Source organism: Coturnix japonica, chromosome 3 (genome assembly GCF_054131305.1).
Source record: "Coturnix japonica strain WE chromosome 3, WE-NBRP24, whole genome shotgun sequence".
Classification (NCBI taxonomy): Eukaryota; Metazoa; Chordata; class Aves; order Galliformes; family Phasianidae; genus Coturnix; species Coturnix japonica.
Genome location: NC_140665.1, coordinates 16427121 through 16437943, shown reverse-complemented (window position 1 = coordinate 16437943; position 10823 = coordinate 16427121).

Sequence of the window (10823 nt, the reverse complement as noted above, 5' to 3'; positions counted from 1 at the left end):
ATCTTTAGCCGAGCAAAATGCAGGCTGAGAGTGAGCGGGATGGGAAGCATGCTAGGAAGAGCAAAGCATTAAGTCAGGAGTTAAGGGAACATGCTTGCAAAGAAGCAAGTGTTGTACCACAGCACAGCTTTTCAGCCTATGAGAAAAGGCACCTGGCAGGGCTTACTCATGGGGAATGTGAGTACACAGTCCCAAAATGCAGCTGTGATGGAGCAAGGGGCTTTATGACAAGGATATCCCAGTGCAGCTGTCCCTGCTGACGTGACTCTTCAGCTCTTGGTCACCTCCTGCCCATCTGTAGTGCATGGGCGCCTACACCCAATCACAAGGAGCACATCTGTACCTCAGCTTTTCTTTCCATCACCTTTCCAACCACTCCAGCATGTAGAAATGGCGACCAGAAGCCAAAAGGTCAGTGACTTTATCCTTGGGATGAGTGACAATGCAGTTAACACAGAAGCAGGCAGCACTGATGAGGATCTGGGAGTTAAATTAGCTGACATGGTTTCTGAGAAGATAATCTCTTTATTTCCTCCCCAGCTACTTCTCTCTTTCCCCACTGACCTCATCAAGAACATCACACCCCTGTGGCATCCTTTCTTTTCCCCCTGGCCATTCTGGAGCTCCCGCTGTCTAAGTCCAGCTGAAATCTGGTGTCAGATCACTTCAGGCCATCCAAAGGCATGACAGCACGTGCTTTAACAGGGAGCAAGGTCAAATATCCATGTGGTTCATCAGCTTCTCCTTCCTCTTTGGAGATGTTTTAAGCAGAGCATTCTTAAGCTTGTTGTGTCACAGAATTTACTTGAAAACTCAGCAGAGGGAGGGCTGTGCAAACACAAGATCCCTTGGTGAGTAAGTGTTCTCCCATCTTGAGCACCAGTGGCATGTCTGTGAGCAGACATAGTCCTGCAGATCATAGAATCAATTGAGCTGGGAGGGGCCTATAAAGGTTATCTTATCCAGCTCCCATGCAATGAATAGGGACACTGACAGCTCAATCAAGTGATGATGCCCCCTTTCCTCTCTTAAAAGATGTGGGAAAGCCTGGTTGCAGCCTAGGGGAGGGAGTCATGAGTCAATATATGTTCTCCTGCTTCATTTTCCAGGCATGCATCCTGCTAGGCCTGCTCCTCCACCTGAAAAAGGGTCACTTGGTCTTCTTCGGGCTTAAAGGAAGCCTTTCCTGCACCAACACTGTAACCCAAGGGACTAATTTCAGGCTGTCACAGAGCCTCCAGGTGAGGAGATAGGGCTGTCAAGGCTTCAGAAACAGTGAATCACAAATGGAAATATTTCTTAGAATTACTAAGGTTGGAAAAGACCTCCAAGATCATTATATGTCCAACTGTCAGCCCATCCCTATCATGCCCACTAACAGCCCAGCAAGCACCAGGGCTGACTCGCTGCCTTTCCACCAGGCTCACCTGAAGTCTCAGTGAATGATCAGCCCTGCCTAAGCACAGATTGGACCAGGTGAACTCCAGAGATCCCTTCCCACTCTGGCCATTCTGCGGTCCTATGATAAGAACCAAGCTGCTCTTATCTCCATGTTAATCATCTAAAGTGCTTGGATTTATCAGGGTTAGGACCTTGCCTTTCCCTGGTGTATCTCTGGTGCCATCTGGGTGGCTGGGACATAGGCAATATGCTGGTGTGTGGAAAGCTGTGTCACTGTGCCAGAGCACACTTGTGACAGGAAAATCCAGCCAAAAGGCAAAGCCAGGAACACAAGCTAATTTGGGAACACAATGGTTATGCTAATCAAAACACCTTCCAAAGGAGGAGGGAAGGAAATTACCTAATGCTTTACCATGTGGCACGGTTAGGGCTTTGCACAGCTTGGAAGGAAGGGCATTCACATCCACACAAGGAATAGGTGCCTGGAAAAGGCACACAGTCCTCTGCATCCTCAGGATGGGACATTCAACGTGGGAGAGCACTCCCTCTCCCTATCCCCAGGCAGGTTTCTGGTCCAGGTGACTGTGTGGCTCTTTCAAAAGTTCATCTGGACAGAAGTCCACGTGACTTTAGGAGATGGTGCTTAATAAGAAGCACCAAATGCTTCAGGACACACAAAATCTGGTGAGAGGGTACTGAGCCATGCAAACTTCCTCCACTGCCACCAGGCTGTAATGGGGCAACTGGAATTGTTCCTCACTTCCCATGTAATAAGAAGTCGTGTCCATTGATTGACTCAACATCTGGAAATTGTAATCCATCTGAAAAGAACCCAGCAAGGATCTAAACAGGCCCACAACACAGCTCCCAGCTTTGAAAACTCCCATTGCATGGCCCCATATGGAGAATGGCTGGGTGATGACACAAAGAAGTTGTGGGCATAGACACTCTGAAGAGGTAGTCATAGAATCAAAGAATCATAGGATCACTAAGGTTGGAAAAGACCACTAAAATCATAATGTCCAACTGTCAACTCAGCACCACCATGTGCCACATCCACATGCATACTGCATGGACTATTTGCAGTATGTCACTCCAAGTGACTGTAAAGTACTTGGAGAGGAAGGCAACAGCATCAACCCCACTTTTCAAGGAAGCTCAAGCAGGAGGAGGACAGCCTCTCCTGGGTCTCTGGGTCTCCCCTGTCCTAAAATGTGCTGGCTCCCCTCTGAGCATGAAGTCCTTTCTCTGTTCATAGCTGTCGATGCAGAATGCTTCCTTCCAGAAAATCATGCTCCTCACTCATATAAAACAAATGCATCCTATAAGAGGCATATTTTTTTCTGGGGAAAAAAGTTCCTGCTTTGAATATGGAGCTCTCCCCTCCACACACACCGTTGGATGAACATCCATTGCTGGACATTTAAGGCATCCAGTGTGCCCACTGCTGCGATAGGTGCTTTGCATAAGAGTGAGTCTTCTTTGCCTCTGTACGAAAAAACTTTGTGGAGAGGTCCTGGAATTTGCCACATCAGCAAAGAAATGCATCCAAACCTCCCTGAAATGGGCATACCTCGGAGTAGTTATTTACCCAGAGAAGCAGAGCAGCCATCAGGGGAATGTTCTGAGCACACTGCCTTCATAACAGCACTCATGAACCAGATCCTGCATAGTATCATGGAATCATTAAGGTGGGAGAGACCACTAAGATCATCGCGTCCAACCACCAACCCATCCCCAGCATGCCCACTAACCATGCCCCTCTGTGCCAAATCTCCATGTTCTTTGAACACCTCCAGGGATGGTGATTCCAGCACCTCCTTGGGCAGCCTTCGCCAAGTAGAAGACAAAGAAGAAGAAAAAGAGAGAGAAAAGAGAAGGAAAGAGAGAAGGGGCGGAAAAAGAAGAAAGAAAGGAAGAAAATGAATGTTAAGCAGTTTTCCTTCCAAAAAATACAGTAGGGAATGTTAGAAGTTAGACCTGTGTGCGAGGTGGCACTGAGTAATGCCAAGGTAAATCCCAGCCCTGAATTGCTCCTCTTAGGGCAGCGGCGCGTACCTGCATGCCGCCATCCGAGAACACGCTGTACTCACAATTCAGCCTTAAAACAACACATTATGCTCAGGGGTTTTACAGCAGCAAACAAACCAGAGCTCTCTAAGTACGCACCGACTGTAGGGCTTGGGCCAGCCACGGGTGAGTGGTGAGTAGAGCAGAAGCCCTATGGGCTTTTGGCCTGCAATCACCTTGGCAAAGGGGAGCAGCGTTCGGTCTTTGTCCAGAGTCCTAGAAATAAAAGCAGGCCACACAAATGCCGGACATGGGGAAGCTGGGGAGTAAGGTCAACATGACATTAGTCAGTTTGAAGTGCTTCCCCCAGCACCCAGCAGCAGCACCCTGCGGCATCACAGGGGACTCAGCAGTGGGAAAACCCTGTTCAAAGCACTGCCCTGCCCGCAGGGACAGCTGGGGCTGGGCACACAGCAGCACGCTCTGGGTGCCCGCCTGCTGCATCCCCACGCCCCAGGCTCGCGTGCCACCAGGGAGGAGGGATTTTCCCGGCCAAAGGCTTTGTGCAGGATCAGCGTGGATCCAGCCCAGCCAGCAGAAGCAGTTCCTGTTTCCACTGCCAGAGGCTGTGACTCTCGTAAAGTTAATTAATCTCTTCACACGACATAATTGAACTGTGGAAGTCGCTTGTAAAGAACAACACGTTGTAAACCTCAAGCGTCACAATGCAACATACACGCCGACATGATCGTAGTAAAACAAACAAACAAGCAAACATTGAATCCATTCAAACAATACGTTTGGGGGCCTACTGACTCAGCACCACAGGCTTAAAACTTAGCACAAAGAAGGGGGTCCTGCTTCCAGGCTTTTTTGCCAGCCACCCAGGTGAGGGACAGGCACACACCTGGTTCTGATTGCAGCTGCAGTCTCACACCCACATGATGCTGGAGGAGCAGCTTTGAGCAGAAGGCTAAGGGAGGTCCCGACACCCTGTCAAGCAGAGGACAGGGTAGCACTGACCCAGAACAAAGCAGGCACGCACACTGTAGTTTGTCCCTGGTTTTATATACGTGCAAGCTGTACTTTGACTCTGTGTGCTCAAGGGAAATATTTACCTTGAGAGCAACAATGTAAAGGTTGTCTGCAAATCCACCTCTGCTCCTTATTGTAAACTAACTCATCAACCTTTGAAATGCAAAGCACAAGTTAAAAATAAATGAATGAAGCTCAAATTAGACTTCAAGACCAGCAAAAATGGTAGTCCAGGGCTAGACAGTCATGTGTTACAGCCTTCTCCAAGAAATAGATGTCATACACGCAAGGGCTGTCCCCACCTTGAAGTTCAGGTATACCCAGAGGCTCATAAATGCTCACAGGTCATGAGCATGGGGGTGGCTGGTTTAAAAACAACTCTTCTTTTTTCTTTTCCATCCAGTTTCCAAAATGGAAGGACTATCTCGACCCCTGGATGAAAAACAAACATATTTTCCTGAAAGAGTCAGATTTTCATCAGCACCTAAAAAATGGATAATAAACATCTGTGGACCTGCCCTGATCCAAATGGGAAAACAAGTTATACACTGTCTGTGAGCCCACAGCTGTTACTGAGGGTGCTTTGTTCCAAAGAACAGGCCAAAGGTTTTGGGACACTGCCTGGATTAAATGTGCATTGGTAGAGCTTCATGTAGGGTTCTCAAGGCTTTGCTCAACCAACATCTCCCAGGTGAGAGGTTCAGTCACAGCCTCTGTTTCCCAGCCCAGTGACTCTTTGTTTGTCCATGTACAGTCCTACACAAGCTCAAGGAGAACCTGTATGGAACCCATCTCCAGCAGGGCCCATGAGAGGTTATGGGTTCATATGGGCACAGCAGGCAGGCACTGGCATAGATGAGGGTTGGATGGATGAATGATGGGGGTTGGAGCTACATGATCCTTGAGGTCCCTTCCAACCCGGGTAATTCTGTGATTCTGTGATTCTGTGAATGATGGCACAGGGAATGAGCTCAGAGCAAGTGCAGCCTCGTCATGGGGAAAGAGGGTCAAAAGAACAACAGTAATTATTTCTAATACTCTTGAATTTTCTTTAGCTGCTTCAAATGCTTCAGAGCCCTGCACATGGCACACTCATCTCAGGTGTGACTTTGTAAGAGGTACACAAAGCTAGACAGGGAAGAGAACACCCGCGGCCTATTGCACGACAGCAGCACGGCCCCCACAACCAGCCACTGCTGGGAACTTATTGCAATCTGACGGCAGGAGTGAAAGAAAAAAGGAGTCTGGCAGTAAATATACTTAGCAAATTCAAACAGTGAACGGGTTCCAGGAAACTGAGATAACCCTGTAGGCACAAAGATCCCAATCCAAAGCCCATGGAAGTCAGTGGAAAAAATCACGTTAGCTTTAGCAGGCTTTGGATAAAGCCCAAGGAAAGTCAAATAAGTGATGCAGTCCCAATGACTCACTAATTCTGCCCAGTTAAATACCCACCCAGATCCCCCACACCTTCCCGGGCAGCTCCTGACCCATAGCTTCACCCCGCACTGGCAGTTTGCACTCAGGGTTACACATGCATCCATTTTTCCCTTGTAAACTGCTCCTGTGTCTTGCCCTCCTGGCAGCTCTCTGGTGTCAGTGCCTTTATCACAGGGCTCTTTGGCATTCCTTGAGCCCCTCACAGCAGTGTGGACAGCTGAACGTTTTGAAAGGTGCCAAACACAACCTGACGGGCAGCCATCAGCTTCCCCAAGGAATGGCTGCACAGCTTTTGGGGGGAACCCTGCCATCTGGTTTGAAATGAATGGTACAATCATGACTTAGGTTGGAAGGGACTTCAAAGATCATTTAGTTTCAGTATCTGCTTCAGACAGGGTTGTCAGCCACTAAACCAAGCACCAGATCAGGTTGTCCAGGTCCCCACCCAATCTGGCCTCAAACACCTTCAGGGATGGAACATCCACAGCTTCTCTGGTCAAAATCACAGAATGGCTTGGATAGGAAAGAGCCTCAAAGATGGTGATCCAACACCCTTACCTTGGGCTGACTGCCTCCCACCAGGATCAGGTTGCCCCAGTTTCCCATCCACATGGCCATGAGGTTCAGCATGGGGTTGCAAAGCAAAAGAGTTTGGTCTGGCAGGAGAAACATCCTTTGGAAAATCCTGCAGATCTGATCTATGCTGTCCGCCTTCAGACAGCAGGCAGGAAAGGCTTAAAGAGAGGGGACACCTGCATGCTGCAAGCTAGTTGCTAAAGGCCCCAGAAATAAGAGATTAGTGTGGTTTAGGAGGGATCCCAGATGCTCGTGTGTTAGGGAGAATTCAGAAGAATCACACTTCATTTATTTATTTCCTAAATGAAATGTGTGCTTTTTCCCTTCACTTGTCTATATAAAAAATACCAGTGGCTCAGCGCCTGCTCCAGAGACCACTGACATCAGCAGCAAATTGCTGCTGCCTTCAGTGGGCTTTAAATCAGATCCCAAATATGCAGCCCAGCCCATCCACATCAGCAATACCACAGTCAGCAATGAGTCCAAGCACCCTGGAAATCCAGAGGAGTTGGGGCAAAGCCCAGCATGACATCTAGGAAAGAAATGTGCTTCGCTCCAGCAGCTGCACTGAGCTGGCTCCCAGGTGGGACCACTCAGCACCAGGACATGGCTGGCATGGAGACTTTGGAAAACTTATTCTGGAAACAACTCTTTTTCCTTAATGTGGTTTAAACGCAGTTTCTTAAGGCCCTAAAATCTAAGTAAGAGCTGCATCTGCTCAGCACACCCTTCTACCGAGCCACTTCTAACAAGTGTTACAGAGGGTGCAAGCTCCTGGAAGTAACAAGTGCCCATGAGTTTTCTGAGGACAGGAGAGAGGTGAAGAGCTCCCACAAAGCAAGGCTGGAGCATGAGCTCAGCCATCATCAGACATCAAAGAAGCCACTGCCAGGTTCAGATCCATGTACCAGGTATGAGTCTGGCACAACCACTGAGGATGGCCCAGAAGAAACAGAGACATCTCTGCACTAGAAGATAAATGATCGCCTCACACAACAAGAAAGGTCTAGGATGAGGGGAAGCTTCCTCAGAAACCCCAAAAAAGTGCTTGTAATTGTCTAATTAAGAGCATAGTTAATAGAAAGTGCAAAAATGGTTCTTCCCATACACAGGAAATATCTATGAGCAGGAGTGAATATTGCAGCAATTAATGATAATTGCAGGTTAATAAATACCACAGATCACATCTGGTAAACACAAAATGAACTGGGCACACTCACACTAAAAGCAATCAACTCCTAAGAGAAATCACTGTCAATAAAGGCCTGTCCTGTACCTCAGTGCTGAGGACATATCTCTGAAATTTGAAAGCTTGGTTTCTAAAGGCACAAACGAGTTGGCAAAGGGAAGAGAACCTTCAGGATGCGTTTTTTTCTAGGTGTGACTGAGAGGACCATTAGTACAACAGCTGGACACTGCTTAGCCCAAATCATCCCTGAGGGCAAGATCTCCAAAGGGAGCAGATGTGCTCACCTGCCCACACAGTGACACAGGAATGCTGTTCCCACACTGAGAAGTCTGCCCTCTTCTTGTGTGGAGAAAGACAGATCTGCACCTGCTGCAGGTGTTCTCTACCAGTGCCTGGAGGAGCAGTGATTTCCACTGGCCAGGTAATGTGGATAGCCAAGACTGGAACACATGGACACCGTGGCACCATCTTTGCTCAGAGGAACGTTTCTGAAATGAGTGTTTGTTTGAGCCTTACCCCAGGGCACCAGTGAACTTCACCAAGTCCCAGCACTGAAAACTGCTGTTCTTTCCTTCCAGAGGAACTTCATCTGTGGGTACCTTCAGTGTGCTGCCCTACTCCCAGGCCCCCGCTGCCACTCCAAGTCCACACCAGTGTACCTGCAGCTGAAACTACCCCTGTTATGGGAATGTCAGAAGGTTGCAGATGCAAGCAAATATTTGACGAATCGATAGAAGGCAGCCTTGAACACTCCAGCTCCAGCATCAGGAAGACCCCCTCCTTTGGGTCTGTGTGTGAATGCCCTCCAGCATACCACCCACGCTGTGTTTGAGCTGTTCCGCTGTGTGCACACCACTTGTTTTGTTAATGTTTAGACTTTCCCTGCAAAGCCTGTCTGGGCTCAGCGAGCAGGAATCAGCACCATCAATTAGCTGGAGACAAAGCAATTTATCTACAACGCTGCTACAATCTCTCTCTTCCGCAGGCAGAAGACCTAGGTTCCTCCTGGGCTCTACTACACAGCCTTCCCTTCCCAGCCCACCTTGTGTTGGGGATTCAAGTCTTACCACTTGAGTCTGTACGATTTACCACTGTGGAGATGGCTACCAGAAACCTATCTGCCCATATTCCTCCTAACCCTCCTTCCACACCTGATGAGGCTCAGCCCAATTCCTTGAAACATCTGAAGGACACTGGGGGCCATCCTCCGACCAGCAATCTCCCAGCAGAGCAGGGTAACCAGCTGTGAGCATCAGGCCCCAGCTCTAGGTGAAAGCTCCAATCCATGTGATAGAAGGACAGGATTTTGCCCATGAGACAATGGTCCTGCTCCACTGATGCACATGACTTTGCTCACAGGATGTCAGGAACACGGTTTTGAGATGCTCATTTGCTTTCAGTTACACACGGATCATTTCAATCAGCTTCTCCAGGTAGCCAGCTCACTGCCTTTCTCCATCTTCTCTTTGTCTCTTCCTTCCGCGTTTCCTTCCAAGTCCCATTCCATCCCATGGTACCTCCTTCAGCTATGTTCAGGTTCTATGAAAAACGATCAGCTTCAGACCCTGACACAGGAATACCAGCCCCATGGCTTCACAAGATGTTTGGGTTTGGACCTTTCATTTCATCAGGACCCATAAAACATTTCTTCCCTTTTTTTCTTTTTTTTCTTTTTTTTTCTTTTTTTTTTTTCAAATCTAGATGGTTCATCTTCCTAAGCTCCAAGAGACTTATGTTCCTTTACTAGGACTAAGTTCCTTATCGCTTATATAGAAAGAAGTGCAGTGGAAGAAGCTTTAGGATTGCTTCTCCCCTCCTCACACCCCCCCCCCCCCCCCCCCGTATATTTTCATATACAAAGATAAGCTCAGCCATCCCACAGGTCCTCCAGACAAATATACTGCCCCACCAAAGCATGGCAGAAGAGTGTGAGCTCCACCAGCCCTCCCGGCTCCCTGCCCAGCAGCTCAGCTCATCCAGTATGATTCAAGGCGAGGGGAACTGCCTGAACACAGCCTGCACTGATTCAGGGTTCTGCTGTGGTTATCCTGAGGAAAGTCTGGTTTAGAGGAAATTAAGAGGATGTTGCAGCATTTTTACAGGATTAGTTCAGCTGAAATCTGTGCCACAGACAGAGGCAGCACAGAAAGCCAAGAGCTTCAGAAAGAGAAATCTATGGGGCAGATCTTGTTTTTACAAATCTCCCTTATTCAAAAAAAAAATCAGCTGTTTCCCCCAAATACTTTGGCAAAGGCAAACCATTTCATACTATCTCATTAAAGCTCCCCTCCTTTCTCAAGGGCTCAGGTTTCATCACCCAGACATCATGCACTGTCTGACCCCAAGCAATTCAGTACAACAAGATGGCACTGACCCTGGTGGGCTTCAACCCCCGTTGCTGCAGGAACTGGGTGTTTAATGTCACTAAATCCCCCTAAGCAGGGAGTTGCAGGAGCAGCAAGATGCCTCAGTGACCATTTTCACTCTGGTCATGTCCACCTCCCCAGCTCTACCTGAGTCAGGGCACACAGCAGGTTTGGTTTGAATTCTACACCTACGTGTCCTTTCCTTTTTCAAGCAGCTGCAGAGGTTGGCAGGGCAGGGTTGACTTTCAGCCTCCAACGTGGTTTCGGGCCTAAAACACATAAAACCCTGTTGCTAAAAATATGCTCTTCTACTTTCAAGAACTAAAAGGGAGTCCAGTAGTGATGTCAATTCACCTGTCAGCCTGACTGCACTGTCCCTGTTTGCTAGCAAGCTATTTTCCACATTAAAGAGGTGCATTTATTTTTTATTTTTATTTTATTTTTCAGTTTAAACCTTAGCTTGTAATGTGTGAAGTACCACTTAAACAACAGCATCATGCCCTCCTGCAGCAGTTTCAGGTGCTCTGGTTCCTCCTAGCTCTGCAGCTGTGCAGGTTTCTGGACAGACACATCCCAGGGAGTTCCCCTCAAGGTTACAGAACCATGTACTGCATGGTCACAAATAGCAAGATGGCAGAAGTGAGAAGGCATCTCCACACATATCAGCTGCAGGCCCTGCCCAGCAGAGACACCCAGAGCAGGGCACCCAGGCCCACATCATCCAGGTGGCTTCTGAAGGTCCCCATGGAGGAGCCTCCATTACCTCTCTGAACAGCTTATGCCTGTGCTCCAGTATGTGCACAGTA